The sequence below is a fragment of the Euprymna scolopes genome, chromosome 42 (genome assembly GCF_053919585.1).
Source record: "Euprymna scolopes isolate OS-2025 chromosome 42, ASM5391958v1, whole genome shotgun sequence".
In the NCBI taxonomy this organism is placed as follows: domain Eukaryota; kingdom Metazoa; phylum Mollusca; class Cephalopoda; order Sepiida; family Sepiolidae; genus Euprymna; species Euprymna scolopes.
This window is the reverse complement of record NC_136523.1, coordinates 66,989,441-67,007,070: the sequence shown is the minus strand read 5'-3', so window position 1 is coordinate 67,007,070 and position 17,630 is coordinate 66,989,441. Positions and strand designations below refer to the sequence as shown.

At 38.3% G+C, this 17,630-nt stretch overlaps 1 protein-coding gene across 1 annotated transcript in view; it reads right to left on the bottom strand.

The window, feature by feature from the left end:
• LOC145267175 (uncharacterized) overlaps positions 1-17,630 on the bottom strand; it is a 496,153-nt gene that overhangs the window by 459,899 nt on the left and 18,624 nt on the right. The window lies entirely within an intron of this gene.

Sequence of the window (17,630 nt, the reverse complement as noted above, 5' to 3'; positions counted from 1 at the left end):
GTTTAGCTCACCCTTACCGAAACTCTTAAAAAAAAAACAAAAAAAAATATGACGACAGTACAATCTAAAAATAAGCTTAAACCAGGATTAGGGACAAACAAATTCAACTTGCCTCCTCCCTTGAGGCTCTCATTCACAAATATCCGTGGGCTTAGAACTAACTTAGCTGATGTTGAAGCATTTCTCTTAACAAATACCCCGGATATCTTAGCACTAAGTGAGACTAACCTACACTCCTCCATTCCCTCTAACCACTTTAACATGCCTGGATATCTCCCACTCTGCCGTAAGGACTGACAGACATATGCACGGACTTGGAGTTTACATTCGTAATACCCTTCCCTTGACTAGAGAAACAAACCTAGAAACAGATGATCAAGCCTTTATGTGCTTTAGACTAAACATGCAACACAATATTAACTACTATTATTTTCTCTACCGCTCTCCCTCGACTCACGACTGCTCCATAATAAACAAAGTATCTGACAGCATAGACACGGCACTGACCCTCGACACTAGTGCACAAATACATGTGTTTGGTGACTTTAATGTCCACCACAAAAACTGGCTTGGATTCTCTACTCACACAGATGCAGCGAGCAGCACAACCCATAGCTTCGCTATATCTCACTTCCTATCACAAATTGTTACGTTTCCAACCCATTTCCCTGACCAGGAAGAACAACACGCATCACTTCTAGATCTGTTTTTGACCACAGTTCCCGATGACTGCCTAACGAAGGCCCACAGCCCACTCGGGAACGCTGATCATGCAGTGATAATGGTTGAAATCGCCCTAAACTCTAGACCCAAAACTGAAGAGCCAGTGCTCAAAACAACGAGATATTATAATAAGGCTGACTGGGAAGCCATCAGGGAACTAATTAGAGATGCTCCATGGAAAAATATTTTCTCTCTCCCTGCTGAACAATGTGCAAACGAGACCACTGACTGGTTCAAAACTGCAATCGAAGCGCATGTTCCCATGCGGAAATTTTATAGTAAGCCCCACTCTCCCCAATGGTTTATGTCGACTTGTGCAACTGCCATTGCTCAAAAGCAGCATGCATACCGTAGGTTTAACCGACATAAGTCCAGTTCAAACAGACTGAAGTATATAGAAGCTAGAAATAACGTTAAGAAAGAAATAGCGACAGCTAAGAGAGAATTTACGGAAACCACTAAAAAGCGCATCGAAGCACAAAAACTAGGAACTCGAGACTTCTGGAAAATCTACAACAGTGTAGTAAATAATGGGCAATCAACAATTCCCCCACTAACCAACAATCACGAGGTTGTCTCCTCGGCAACCGACAAGGCTAACATGCTTGCCAGTCGGTTTGCCTCAAACTCCACACTGGACCCTTCCAACCACCCCCTACCTGACTTTCCTATGCGGACAGACGCCACGCTAGACGATCTGAAAACCACCCCTGCTCAGGTGCATGCTATCATAAAAAACCTTGATACCTCAAAAGCATGTGGACTCGATCTTATCCCAGCTGTGCTATTAAAAAAGTGCTCAGCTGAAGTAGCTTCAGTTCTCTCCAAACTCTACAACAAATGCCTTAATGAAGCTTGCTTTCCGGTCTGTTGGAAAACTGCTTCTGTTGTACCAGTATTCAAGAATTCTGGCGAAAGGACAGACCCATCAAATTATCGCCCCATTAGCCTCCTCCCACTTTTTGCCAAAATATTTGAGACCATAATTAACCATGCTCTAGTCCATCATCTTACAGATGCTAAACTACTGACTGACAAACAATATGGATTTAGACAAGCCCGTTCCACAGCAGACATCCTAACTGTGATCTCTGAATGTATATACCATTCACTGGACAACGCGGGGGAGGGCAGAGCGGTAGCTCTATATATATCTAAGGCTTTTGACAGGGTATGGCATGAGGGTCTCCTCAGTAAAATCAGATCATACGGTATCACTGGTAGAATACTTAACATAATTAAATCCTTCTTAGATAAGAGAAAAATCCAGGTTGTCCTCGACGGTCGTACATCTAAACAATATGATATAAATGCGGGGGTGCCCCAGGGTTCTATCCTTGGACCTCTATTGTTCCTGATATTCATAAATGACCTCCCCGACAACATTGCCTCTGAGATGGGTATATATGCTGATGACACTACACTCTATGGCAGGCACGACAGGAAGACGAATGAACACATTTCTAAAGAAATGGCAGAAACACTAGAGGAAGACCTCCAATCTGTAGTGGAATGGGGACAAAAGTGGTTGGTCGCGTTCAATGCTGCCAAGACTAAACTAGTTTCATTCAATAATTACAAGAAACCCTCTCTACCACCCATAGCAATGGCCAACGACTCTTTATCTGAGAGTCCATCTTTCAAACTCCTTGGCCTAACGTTCACAGGAAACATGAGTTGGAACAATTACATTGAAGGCATTGCAAGGGCTGCTGCAAGAAAAGTGGGCTCTCTCTACCGTGCTAGAAAACTACTAACACCCGAAAGTATCCTGTACCTCTATAAGGCAACCATTCGCCCATGTATGGAGTATTGCTGCCACATCTGGGCTGGTGCATCTGCTACTAGTCTCTCGCTCCTTGACAGGGTTCAAAAGAGAGTCGCAAACCTGATAGGCCCTGAACTGGCATCTAAGCTTCAGCCTCTGTCCCATCGACGAAATGTTGCATCCCTCTGCCTTTTCTACAAGTATTTTAGTGGTGAATGCTCTGACGAACTGCAATCACTTGTGCCCCCACGATGTGTGCACCCTCGACAAACCCGACAGGCTGCTAAATCTCACCCCCACACTGTAGAGATCCCTAGATGTAAAAGATCTTTTTACTCCAATAGTATCTTCCCCAGAACCGCTAGACTCTGGAATTCCATTCCAGGTCCCTGCTTCCCCAACAGTACTGACGTGCAGAAGTTCAAGTGTAATGTGAACCGACACCTTGCTGCCCAAATCCCTACATAGTACCCCAGTAGTTGTTGCCCCTGATAGTAGCGCCCTACACCAAAGTGGCAATTTGCCTTGTTTGGGGTGAAAATGTAATAAAAAAAAAAAAAAAGTCGAACAGAAAATTTGGTAAAAAGGGCACCCTTTTTACCAAATTTTCTGTTCGACTGCTTTTACATGGTCCACAATCGAGTGGTTTATCAATTTTTTCTTTTAATTATAAATTATCTTGATCTCTAATGTGTTAGAAGATTCAATACATTAGGTATTGAAATGAAATTGATATGAACAGTCAAAGTTGCATTTCTGTATCATATTTGCACTTTTTTCCCCGTTGGTAGTGGGATTTTGCCCAGTGTTTAAGTTGGTTTCATCTAATAATTATTGCTTTCATTAGTATTAATTTTCATTTACCACAAGATGACATTACATTTATAAGGATTTTTCACTTGTTAGTAGCTTACATTTTTAGTTATATACTATGAAATTTGGCTACTGGACCATGATAGCAAATTTTCAACAAACTTTGTAACTTGATGGCTAATTGAGCTACCAAAATAAATTTGGCACTTTTGTTTATGGTTTACAAAAATCTATATGACCACATTCATTTTTTTTCGATAAAATGAAAATAAAATTTCGGTTTGGGATACTTATTTCTATTTTAATAGTTTCTTCCCGCGAACAGCTAGACTTTAGAATTCCCTTCTTGCTACCTGCTTCCCTGGTTGTACTGATCTGCAGAAGTTAAAATATCACATGAATGAACATCTTGTTAATCTTTCCTAGACACGGTCCCAAATAGTAGCCTTTTGCTTCCAAGTGATGATATACCTTGTTAGGGGTAAACGTGAGTTAAAAACAAAAAATAAATAAAGCTGGTATAGTGTATATGTGAGTATATTTATCACAAGTGAATGTTAAATGTCAAAAATGATATACATGAAAAGTAATTATAAAATGCATGCTGAATATGTGTGGGAAGCTGGTACATGGATCTGCAGAATAGATTTCCACATAGGAGTCAAGGAGTCGGAGTCACAGATATCAAAGGAGTCGGAGCAGGAGTCGGCACCCTATGAATTCTAGGAGTCGGAGTCGGACTTTTACCATCAGACTCCGCAACCCTGGTATTTACTACTCCCCTCAAATAAAAAAAAAAAAAAATTGAGTAGATATGAATTAATCTCAGGAATAAATCAAAGAAAATTTTTCATATCGATTTTGGATTTCTGTAAAAGATGGAAATTCCCATATCAGAACTTATGCATTTTGGGACCAGTCCAATTTTCAATTTTGTAAATCCTCTATCTGGCACAAAATATACCACCTATTTTCTGAGATTCAACCATAAATCGTACTCTACATGAATCCTCAATGTAACTTTCTGTTGTTGCAAAGAAAAAAAAAAAAAAAAAAAAAAAAAATAGTACACAAAACCTTAGCTCACTGCAGCAGTGTTGTCCGTCGGTACTTTCCGTAGACCTGTTTTCATGTCTGTCCCCCATCGGCTCCAGTGGCCTGCTTTTATAAAAGACAGAGTCCTCCAAATTTGCATATATGCGCGAGAGCGCACAAGATTCTGCAAGACTGCATTGTTATATAAGGGCGCAAACGCCATTTTGGATCCTTTTCAGTATCATGACGCTGTGTTAGCAAAGCGCATACCGAGGCCGTTTAAGAGGTAAGCCTGCATTCCCACAATTTTCGCCACACTCCCCCGATATCATTATCACAGAGAGGGCAGGGACGCGGTGACCTTTTTCTTCTGGTGCTTCTTTGGAGAGGGGGCAGGGGGCTTCGTCCTCACCTGTGCTTTCATGCTCGGTTTCAGGGTCAGTGAACCTAAGGCTGCTAATCTCAGGGTCGCTGTCCGACGAAGTCGGCGTAACCCAGAATGATGGTTCACTGATCTCAGATCCAGTCTCTCTCTCATCGCCGAGTGGCGGCTGCGCTTGTGATGTCAATCAAAGATCCTTGATATGACTGGACACCTCGTCAACCTGCACCGATTGCGGGCTGGTCACCTCAGTAACACGTCCGGTTCCGTAACGTGTGGTGCACTTACTGCTGGGGTTCTTAACCCAGACGACATCCCCCTCTTTGATACTCTCTCTCGTCTCTGGCAATGGGCTGGTTTCCACGCCTCTCACCCTGACGTGGTACCTGTGCAGTGCTTTTTAAAGTGTCGTCCTTAGGGGTGACGTTATACCAATAGACCACCTCAGGCACAGTGCACCCCTTCCTAACTGCGATGGTCTTGACAGTCCTGTGGTTTCTCTCAATAATTCTATTCCCGCTAAGCATATGGGCGCACCAAAATCGCAGACGTATACCCCAGCCGTCTGCGAACTGTTTTTAACTACTCGCTAACAAGGGCAGTGCCATTGCTGGTCAGCATCGCAGAAGGGGGACCACACTTGAGGAAGACACTTTCCAGCTCACGGGCAACGGTGGCCGAGTCCGTCCAGCGAAAGGGGTCACCACAATGCAAATCTAGACGGTCTGCAATCGATGAGTGCCAAAAAATACCGTTGTGGTGAGTTACATCCATTGCAAGCCCATTTCAATTTCCTCTCACAGTTTTCTCTTCCACCGGATGAATGCTGGGTCGATTGACCGGCAAGTTTCACAGTTCCTCACAACAGATTTCACATCCCTCTTTGACACATAGGGGTCGACCAACCTGGCGAAGTAAAGGGTTTGATTTACACCAGGGTGCCCGCTTTGGCAATGGACATCAGCAACACAGCATGGGCTAAGCCGACGCCCCACAGCATCCACTTTTGGCAGCTCCAGCCAATGGCGTGGCACTTTCTTCGATGATCTCGGTCAGGGTAGCAAGTCGTCTCCCACTCGAGGCATCGGTTATTCACCGATGCATGCACGTGGAGTCTGTGACGATGTGTAGCACTTTGGCCTGAAATGCCAGATTTACCCCTTTGAGTGTAGCATCTATGATAAATCCGTCGACTGCCAGAGCAACGCGAAGAGCAAGTGAGCTGGCGTCCACCCAAACTGTAAACTTGCTCCCATCGACACACCAGCTCCCTCGCACGGGGTCATCCTCGGTCACTCTGGCCACAGCTTCCACCAGCATGCTTCGCAGGGCGGGATTGTGCACCTCATCATCCCACCCCATTAACATGGAAGTCGCACGTCGCTTTATGGCCGCCACTGCGACCCGGTACCACCCACACACAGGAAAGAGGCCCACCAGTTTTCCGCAGATGGTAAAAACGCTCCCACGCATGATGTTGGATGGAACTTCCGGGATGTCACCACCTCTTCCCCAGCGGAGTCCATCTGCGCTGCCACTCACATGCAAGCCAAGAACTTTTGCTCCATCTTGCAGGCACTCTGGCTCCTTGCACGACAGCCCAAAGTTCTCAAAGTGTTCTTTTACCGCCTGGGCAGACATGAGGCTCTTGTTCACGAAAACGTTGTCAATTTACGACGATGTCGCCTGTTGCACGGCTTCATCCTGACATCAGATCGCCTGCATAATTGCTGTCATAATGTTCGGGGCTACGTTCAGGCTGAATCCCAGCCTGGTCAAACAATAGCGAGTTCCTTTGATCTCGACCGTCTGGGACGGCCACAGCGATTTCTCAACGCGTATCTGTAGGTAAGCTTCAAGGATTGCTGTGTACACCCCCTGCTGCTGCCACTCCCTCAGTTTATGTGCGCAGACGTCAACTCCCACCGTGTGTTGGTCGATGTGTTCATTGAGTTCCCAGTAATCCATGACGGGTCAGACCTTCTGTTTATTTTTTTGCCTCTGGTATGGAACCAGCCAGCCATTATCCATCCAAACCTGGAGTTCTGCCTTGTACTGCCCCCCCCCCGAGCCATGTGGGAGAGGGATACTCTGTCAGCCGATTCTGCAAGGACACTGGTGGCTGGTCACCCAATCACTTCCAGGACGCGGTCGACACGTTTGTGCCCTTGTTGTATTCCACTTGGAAGTCAGGTTCATCAAGAGTGATTGCCGCGCAGACCTGTTCCTTGCGTTGGGAAAACCTCACATCACCGGCACCGTCCACAGTGATTCCACCCAGCTGTGTAATAGTGTCCATTCCAAGGAGAAGGTCGTATCCAAGAAGCTCCCTGTCAACCACCAACACCTTCACAGCCACTCAACTTCCGAAGGACTAGCCGGGGACCTGTCAAACTCTGGTATCAGCTTCAGGTCGAATCTTTCCATGGTAAAAATGTATGCCAAGATGGCTTGTTGTTGCAAAAAAAAAAAAAAAAAAAAAAAAAAAAAAAAAAAAAAAAAAAAAAAAAAAAAAAAAAAAAACACAAAACCTCAGCTCACTGCAGCAACATCGTCCGTCGATACTTTCTGTAGCCTCGTTTTCACGTCTGCCCCAATCTACTCCAGAGTCCTTCAAATTTGCATATGTGCGCGAGAGCACACAAGATTGTGCAAGACTGAGTTGTTATATAAGGCGGCAGGCACCATCTTGATCCTTTCCAGCATCATGACGCTGTGTCATCAAAGCGCACACCGAGGCCATTTAAGAGGTAAGCCTGCATTCCCACAACTTTCACCACACTTTCACAGTACCAGGATACCTGATAAGCAATAACTATATATTCACCAGTTGATAATTTGTCATTTCTTGTGTTGTTTTCCTGAAAATTCAATTATGTAAACAAAGAAATAAAACGGTAATTTTTTACCTTCTTTCCACCTTAACATCTACAATAAATACTTTTATATTTTTATGGTATGCTGAAAACGAATATCGCATTTTAATTTTCTGTAAATAAGTAGTTTTCCGGATATTAAGCAATGTCATTTCTTATATTATCGCTGGTGGCCATCTTATGCGCAAGCGTGCAAACAAGCCCAAGAAACTATGCACAAACGCGCATACCAAGATGGCCACCAGCAATAACGTAAGAAATGACATTGCTTAATATCCGGAATGCTACTTATTTGTGGAAAATCTGAATGCAATATTCGTTTTCTGCATACCCGAAAATCTTAAAAGGTAGTCATTTTAAAGAAAAATGTTAAGGTAGATACAAAGTAAAAATTTACAAAATGCATCACAATAAAATTCTCTATCAAACCACCTAGTTATTATTATTATTATTATTATTATTTAGATATCCTCAGTTAAAAAAAAAAAAAAAATGGGTTTGATTTACAGATTCGAAGAAAATGGTTTTGACAATGAGTTAAAAATAAATTCAAGTTTCACAATATCTTTTTTATTTAATTGTTAGTACAGAATAGTTAACAAAAAACGCACTTCCTTTCCCATGTTAAGAATGGGTTTTTAGATAACGTTATTATTTCAGCATGGTAGCATAAGTGCACAAGTACCTTTTATTTGTTATATTTTTTTTTGACCACTAAAAAACAATTTTCCTAAAATTGACAAACTCAGAATAAAAAATGACTAGTCTAGTAAGACAAAAGCAGAAAAACAGTTTTCTATTTTTAAGAGAATACTTTAGTCAGCTCACAGCGCATAGCGAGTCGTTTTCCTGTAAGTGGATTTGAATTTCTATAAAAAGAAATTTCCGCACAATTAATAATTATCAAATATTATTTATATGAAAATGGATAATATATGCTGATTTATCTTATCAATTTTGAAATATACTTTGTCAACTTTGCTCGTTCGTAACTTTGCTTCCTATGGTCGTAAAAATAAAAATCAAAGTCCAGTAGAGATGGACTTCTTTGCTTATATAGCCTGTAAAATTTCAGCCATATCCAATCAAATTTGACCCCGTGCATTTGTATCCAAACGTAACGTATAAAATGTTAACATTGAAAAAACAGTTTCCCTTTTTGCTGTTATTTTTTACCGTTTTTTCATTTTTCACTTGGAGCATAAAAATATTGAACGCAGAAAAGAAAAATAAATTAACATCATTGGAATACTTATTTTATTCTCTTTTCATCAATATAATTCTTTTAAAAATTGACCCACAAATAAAACTGATATGACTTGCTGAACACATTAGGTATGTAATATTGCCGATGTCCATGAAAATACAGCATACACTTGTAATGCTATTTTCAGGGAGTTCAGGCATGGGAGTCCAAGTGATAGTGGGGAGGATTAAAATCACCTGCTAGAAGTTTATGAGAACAGTTCATGGCAGATGCCCAAGAAAAAATCCTGTGTAGGTCTACATCTAATGGGATATTCACTGCTAGGTTACCACTTCAGTAGAGACTAACAACCTTGCTTTGTCTTTCTTTTTGATGGTGATCCATGTGTTATTCTTATATGAAGTACTGAATTCCAGGTATATCTGCCTGGTGTTGAGTGAGGATTTGGCATAGATGCAGGTGCTCTGGGTATTAGTTGCAAACAAGTCATTAGTGGAAAGATAATATCTAGCAAGGTTCAAGGTAAGTATAGCTGGTATATGCCCCATTTTAGGTTTGATTTCTGTAAGGATCATAATGTAGCCGTTAGTGTGAGTAAGAATAATAAGCTCATTGTGTTTGCTCATCAAAGAATTGTCTACATTGGTATAGTATACCGAAAGGTTTTCTGTGGTGCATGCAGTCCAAGCTTGTGGCCTTGGAGGTACTTTTATGATCTTTGATTTTGCTGTGCTGCTGTGGGATCTGAATTAGATGCCTGCTCTAGGATCCTGTTCCATTTGATAACCCAATGCTTGGTAGGGGTCTTCCCTCTGAACCTTCAGAAACTGGGTGTGCAAATTTTTTAGGCAATCTGCAAGATTAGATCTTATGTATACACTGCTGTAAATCTCATTGGCACTGTTCTGTACTTTTGCCCTGGTTAATATTTGCTTCTTTTCACCAAGAGACTCCAGCTCAACTTCCAGTAGTAGTCTTTCCTCTGCTAAGAGGTCATAGACAGGTAGCCTTGCTTATCTACAACTCTTTCTGGATCATCTCTTGGATAGCTCGGGTGTCCTCCTCTGAGGTTTCCAATTCTGAAAAGTTGAAAACAATCAGGTTCAGCTTCCTTTGTTCTAAGTCTTCAAACTCCTTTAATCCCTCCCTAAGGATCCTTGTGTCCGGGGTTGGTGGATGGGTATAGGTTTTGGCCAGTTTGGTTATCCTTTCCTTCACATTCCTGATAGCAGTGGATATCTTTGCATTGGCATCTACCTGTTTTCGTTCTGCGTCCAGAGAACTGGTGAGATTCTGGGTCATTGTTCAAGCCGGTTGTTCTTCAATCCAAACTAGTCTATCGTTTCATGCTGGCTTGTAACTTGGAGAGAGTTGTTTTCGCCTCTGTATTGGCTGTAACCAGAGAGTCCAGAATTGGTTTTCGACAGATTCAATTGAAAATTTTGAATCAATACAGAACCTTTTTGACAGCTGGATTTTTTTTTTTACCAACTTAAAAACCGACCATCTAACTCTGTCCTTATGGAGAGGCAAGTAATTAGTAACATTGACATTTTTACATTAAAAAGCTGAAAGTGATATGGATTTTAATGACCACATTTTTTAATGAAGATTGCAATATCAGATTAAGATAGCAAAGAAAATCGGTAAATAAATTAATGAGTAAAAATTTTGTAAAAATCGAATAGGTATGTATTTTTGTTTTAAATAATAATTGATTTAATTTTATTAAGCCTCCCTTCAAGCATAACTTCATAATTCAATTTTACTATAGTGACACCACAGTTGAAAATATGTTTAGGAACACTTCGATTTGTTTGTTTGTTGTTTTTTTTGTTTTGTTTTTTTTTTTTACATGGGGGGGCACCACTTATCAAGGCCCAGAAGCCACTCGAGGATAAGGGATAATATTGTATTAATTGTTAGTAATGGAAATTTGGTAAATTAGATTAAAGGGACGGTTCATCAAGCAAGCGAGAAATAAAAATGAAGAATATTCTGCTCGACCTAATCAGAAATATAAAAAAGATTGAACAGATTTTGGAGGTGGAGTAGAATCAAATTAGAAAAAAGGTTTTAATTAAGGATCTACTGTGGATTGGTTACTATACAACACAATGGAGTGTGTAAATATTTCCGCTGGATAATCTGTAAAAAGTTCATTGAGTGCAGCAGCAAGTCCTGGAAAGATACTAGAAAGAACAGTTGGAAATAAGTCATACACTATCCATTATGGTTATACTACGTATCTAGTAAATGGAGCCATAAAACCTGACAGTGATATAGTACAAAAAGCAGAAAGAAGCAACCTTACAAGTTAGTGTCCTTAATGATGTTGGTTTAAACAGAGCTGAGAGGAAAAGATCATGAAGTACCAAGGTTTTATGTACAACATGAAAAGAAATTGGAATCTTAGGAAGATATTCCAGTAATTATTGGAGCAACTGGACTTCTGAAAAAGAATTTTTAAAATTACCTGGTAAATATAGCCGGTGAACCAAGTGCAAGAGATATTCAAACAATTGTACTTAAAGGGACAATCAGAATCCTAAAAAGATCTCTCGGTTGGAATACATGAGTTAGTAGGGGAATGTCTAGCATCAGGTAGGATACCCCATCTCCAGCTTGAACAAACTGATGCGAAAAGATGCAATAATTTGCAATATATTTGAGATAAGATGATCATACCTGAATAAGCAGTTTTCTATCTTCTTCAATATTTTTTGAATATTGAGTGCAGCAGCAAGTCCTGGGAACATACTAGAAAGAACAGTTGGAAATAAGTCATACACTATCCATTATGGTTATACTACGTATCTAGTAAACGGAGCCATAAAACCTAACAGTGATATAGTACAAAAAGCAGAAAGAAGCAACCTTACAAGTTAGTGTCCTTAATGATGTTGGTTTAAACAGAGCGGAGAGGAAATTCAGACCACTCTGTTGTATCAATTAAGATAAAAATGAAATGTAATAAGCCCTCGGGCGTACCTCTCCATCGTACAGTATATCGATACACTCGAAAGATTCAAGGCAAACCATGCTATGAAAACTAAATAGTTATATAACACATATTTCACTTAAAGTTGTAAATAAATAAATGGACATAAAATCAATATTGTTATGTAAAAAAAAAAAAAAAAAAAAAAAAAAAAAAAAATCAACGTTTTTTTTTTCTAATCTCTATATAAATAAAATGAACTCATTTTTTCACGTCTGATTTTGACATTAATAGGATTAAAAATCAAGATATTTCATGCAAATATAATATGCACAAACGGCAGAACAATATCTGAGGTGTGTTATAGGCTTATTATTTCTCAAATTCCTCGATAATCTTAGATTTCTATACTTTTTCTGCTGAGAAGTCACGGCCAAAATCGGTTAAGATCTATGGAAGTGGTAAAATATTTTCTCTCTAATAAATTCCTCCTCCCCCTGCCACCACTTAACACCGTTTGGGAGTTCTTTCATGTGAAGTTATTTAAAATCACTAAACTAAGCTGCAGTGCTCTGTGGCGTAGTGGTTAGCGTGCTGGACAATTCACATTATATTTTCACGTTCGCGCCGACCTACCGTAGTCGTTTTTTTTTTTTTTTTCATAAACAACTGGAATGGACTTTTCTTGGTGGCCGAACTGTTAACGTTGCAGATGTTTTGGGGTTTGTTTTTTTTTCAAACTTTATTTTCCTACTTTTACTCATGACTCCGGGTTTGATCCTTCCTACTTACCTACCATAACATTTTTTAAAACTCCCCCCCCCGCCCCGTCCCGGAAACAAACACTTGGGCAACGCCGGGTACCCCCGCTTGTATATAATAATGTAATTATTGGTATATTAAGAGAATAGTAATCTATTAAATATTAATCTATTAAATATTAAGTAATCTATTAAATATTAAGTAATCTATTAAATATTAAGTAATCTATTAAATATTAAGAGAATAGTAATCTGAAGCCAAATGGCTTCAGATTACTATTCTCTTTTTGAGTGTCATTTATTTTCAAAACATGTCGGTTGATGTAATCTCCGATCTTCAGGTGTATCATGTCAAACTCGGGAATTTGGACGGAATTTTGAACAGAACCTTTTATTTACTTCACGGGCGTAGCACTCTTGTTTCTCAGTCATGTATTTTTCAGTCGTCCACACGGAGAATTGAATCTTCAACCTTCAGGAAGAATATCACTTTTACAATTGATTTTTCTGAGTACTCTGACCACTGTGCCGCCCGCCTGCACACACATACACACACACTGTTATACTTGTTACTGTATATATCATTTCTCATATGTTAAATTGTAACTAGGTCTACTTAGTAATCAATTGTTGGCCAGCATATGTCTTACTCTCCACTGTTCTTCTCCATCGTTAATTTTTACTTTGTTCCATAATGGTTTCCCTTTGCTCTCTAGATATACCCAACTTTTCAATGTCTTCATGCATTACAGCCTTTCAAAGTTCTTCTAATTATACTTTTAGCAGACAACATGTCTCACCTTTGTATAGTTTTCCACATTTACATGGGATCTCCTGTACACGGTTCTTACAATTTTTTTGTAGGGGGCTTAACTCGCATATACTGTTTCTGGAGAGTTGAATCCCTTCTGAATACTGTCCTGATGTCATATGGATTACACATTCTTTGAAGTTTTTCTGACAAGCCCTTTATGTATGGTATACAAACCGACAAGATACACCTTAAGGTCGGGGATTACATCGACCAAAACATTGTGAAAATGATACTCAAGAGGAGTGAGAATAGTAATCTTAAGAATCCAAATAATATGAAGAACCAATCCTCATCTAAAAAATTCTGAAACAATGTAATTTAGTTAAATTATTAAAAAAAAAAAAAAAAAAAAGCCAAAAAAATTTTAAACGCAGGATTGTAATTTCATGCTAAGTCAATCCTTAATACTTTGCATTTGAAGACGGACATATTTAACAAATAAGTGGTTGAATTTGCGATATTTTTTCTTGATGCAAACATTAATTTTATCTTTATTTCAGTCTGTAATTCATATACATATACATACATACTTTTCGGATTGTTTTATTAAATCTATAATAGATTTTAACATTGCATGAATAGGTCCTACATTTATATTCTCCCCCACCCCACCCCACATGCCTATAAAACGACAAACTATTTCATCTAAAGAATTATAGCACGTAAAAATGATTAGCTTTTTAAAAAATTTTCAAACGCAGGATTGTAATTTTATGCTAAGACAATCCTAAATACTTTGCATTTGAAGCTAAGCGTATTTAACAGATAAGTGGTTGAATTTGCGATAGTCTTTATTGATGCAAATATTAATTTTATCTTTATTTCAGTTTGTAATTCATTATTTTATTAAATGTATAATAGATTTTAACATTGTATACATACGTCCAACATTTCTACTTATTTTCAGTTAGGGAGAGGGGAATCTATCACCATACTTTCTCCTAAACCCGTCAATTGTAGAATACTTATCTTTATTTATTTTTTAATAGAGAGTAGACAATGCATTGTGTATGCGTTATCAGCAGTTCCCGTAACGCTCGCTACTCCTAATTTGTCCTTCAGTCCTCATTTACGAGTGATTTTACTGATAAAGAGAAGAAAAACTGTATTCTAGGTCGGCAGTATTTTGCGTGAACAGTAGTCAGAGTTGTGTGAAATTTTCTGTTCCTGTGTCTGTCCTTGTGGTCATGTCACTAGTAAGTAGCATTATGCTGTATTTTTGTGGACAGCGGCAATATTACTTACCTAATGTGCTTAAACCAGCCATATCTTATTTATTTGTGGGTCAATTTTTAAAAGAATTACATTGATGGAAAGAGAATAGAATAAGCATTTCAATGATGTTAATTTATTTTGCTTTTATGCGTTCAATGTTCCAAGTGAAAAATGAAAAAACGGTAAAAAATGACAACAAAAAGGGTAACTGTTTTTTCAATGTTTACATTTCATACGTTACATTTGGATACAAATGCACGGGTCAAATTTGATTGGATATGGCTGAAATTTTACAGGCTATATAAACAAAGAAGTCCATCTCTACTGGACTTTGATTTTTATCTTTACGACCACAGGAAGCAAAGTTACGAACGAGCAAATTTGACAAAGTATATTTCAAAATTGATAAGATAAATCAGCATATATTATCCATTTTCATATAAATAATATTTTCAGAATTATTTTCATGTGTAAATTATTAATATGTATATTATTAGTTGTGCGGAAATTTCTTTAAAATGTTATCTTTTATAAAAATTACAGAATATAGAATTTAACAGGAAAACGATTTGCTATGCGCTAATTACAGTCAGTGTATTCACGAGTTCCGTTTGTATTCGCTTATAAATAGAAAACTGTTTTTCTGCTTTCATTTAGAAAGCAGAAAGGTTTCATTTTTTTCTGAATTTGTCAATTTAAAAAAATTATTTTCAAGTTTTCAAATTTGATTTCCAAACAATACTATTTAGTTGTTTTTAACGCTTTTAAAACACATGTGCTAAAAGCGTTAAAAAACAACAAAATGTACTAAGTACATGCGTTTCTGTTATCATGGTATTTATTAGTTACTTGTCTTTAAGGTAGAATTGTGTTCTTTAGTAGTCAAAAAAATAAGTAAATAAATAAAAAGGTACTTGTGGACTTATGCTACCATGCTGAAATAAAGTTATTATTTCGAAACCCATTCTTTACATGGGGAGGGAAGGGTGTTTTGTTAACTATTCTGTGCTTTCACCTAACAATTAAATAATAATAATAATAAAAAGATATTGTGAAACTTGAATTTAACTTGAAAATACTATTTGAAAAATTAGCACGGTAACAAGTGCATAAGCCCCCAAATAAATATTACCCCAGGCAAAGTTACTCTTCTACCTAGTTGGATAAGTTTTTAATGTAAACTGTTTATTTCGACAATTAGTGTTACACAAGAAAACTAACCATGTGGTATCTCATGTCTTTGAAATCTTGACAATGACTTAAAAATATACAAAATACTGTTAGAAACCCAACCAAGAAATGTCCTCATGACATTTATTGGGTGGGTTTCTAATAGTATTTTGTATAATTTTTTTTTATTTTTAACTTATTGTAAAGACCATTTTTCTGAATCTGTAAAACGAAACCGTTTTTTTTTAACTGAGGTTATCTAAATAATAATAATAATAATTAGGCAGTTCGATAAAGAATTTCATTGTGATGCATTTTGTAAATTTTTACCTTGCTTTCACCTTAACATTTTTCTTTAAAATCTACAGGTTTTCAGGTATGTTGAAAATGAATATTGCATTTAAATTTTCCGTAGATAAGTAGCTTTCCAGATATTAAGCAATGTCATTTCTTATGTTATTGCTGGTGGCCATCTTGGTATGCATGTTTGTGCATAGTTTCTTGCTCATAGTTTCTCATAGTTGTGCGCTCCAAATTGGCCACCAGCAGTAACATAAGAAATGACATTGTTTAATATCTGGAAAACTACTTATCTGCAGAAAATTTAAATGCGATATTTGTTTTCAGCATACCATAAAACTATAAAAGTAATCATTTTAAATGTTAAGGTGGAAACAAGGTAAAAAAATTACCGTTTAATTTCTTTGTTTTACTGAAAATTCAACCGAGTAGAAATGACGAAAATTACCATTAACTAGTGAATAGATAGTTGCTGCTTATCAGGATTCCTGGTATCCTGGTATTGTGGAAGTTACAAGAGAAACCCAATTACAAGAGACTAAACCAGACCTATTATCCCTAAGCGAAACCGACATTGTAGTGGAGCAGATTACCCAAACAATCGTTCATTTGATGATACAAGCATGAAATTTGGCATAAATATTCGCTGGGTAGTAGATTTTAAGAAAAAAGTGCTGGCCACCTGAAATTCCAATATGGCGGCCATTTTCCAAGATGGCCGCCATAGGAGTCCAAATTTTGAAAAATTTCAGCATATTATTGTATAATACAGGGCGTTTATCGAGCTTAAGTTGGTTTTGTTGTCATAATATTACTCACTTTAAGCTCGTTCAGTGTTCTAGTGTTCCTGTAGAAGCTTGACAAGGGCAACTGCAAAGTTTAGTACAATGCAACCCAGTCGTTTTACATTTGCACCTTCCACCACAGTCAGTCTTGCATCCACATTCTGTTAGTTCACTGCACCATTTTGAAATCGGTTCCAGTGAAGTCCACACAATTTTCCAAGAGTCATCTTCTTTTGACGATCCCCACTTCGAAGGACACTGAAGTTCTGGATCACGTACGACACTTTGTCCCCAAACATGACCTGCTTGATAGGCAGCTCTTTTGGCATGTTCCTTGAGTGCATTTTGAGTTGGTGGGATTAAGTCATATGACCTTTGCTTCCGTGCAAAGAGGTCAAGTCTTGTGTCATCTACTGATGAGGTTGCACTGGACCTATCATACATGAGAATTACATATTTCTCCAATACTTGTAGATCAGACTCCTCAATTTCAGATAGGCTGAGACTGAGTTTTGCAAATGTGGCTGAGACTTCATTAAATACATTCCATGTCTGCAAGGCTGTCTTTTTTCCCTTGCCATTGAAAGAAGATACATCACACCCTGTGAAGCCATGGAAGAACAACTTTCCTTTGGATTTCTCTGGTCCTAGATTGGACACAAGGTCATGTATAGGAATCCACCTGGTGTGTTCCCCTTTGCCGAATCTCACCCACATTTCCTGAAGACCAATTGCTGTGAGAGAAGGCATCATCGATATGGCAATTACTACAATGTCTGTGTCATTTGCATCAACGAGTACAGACTTGTAGCCCTCCTTAGCTGCATGCCAAGCATGTAA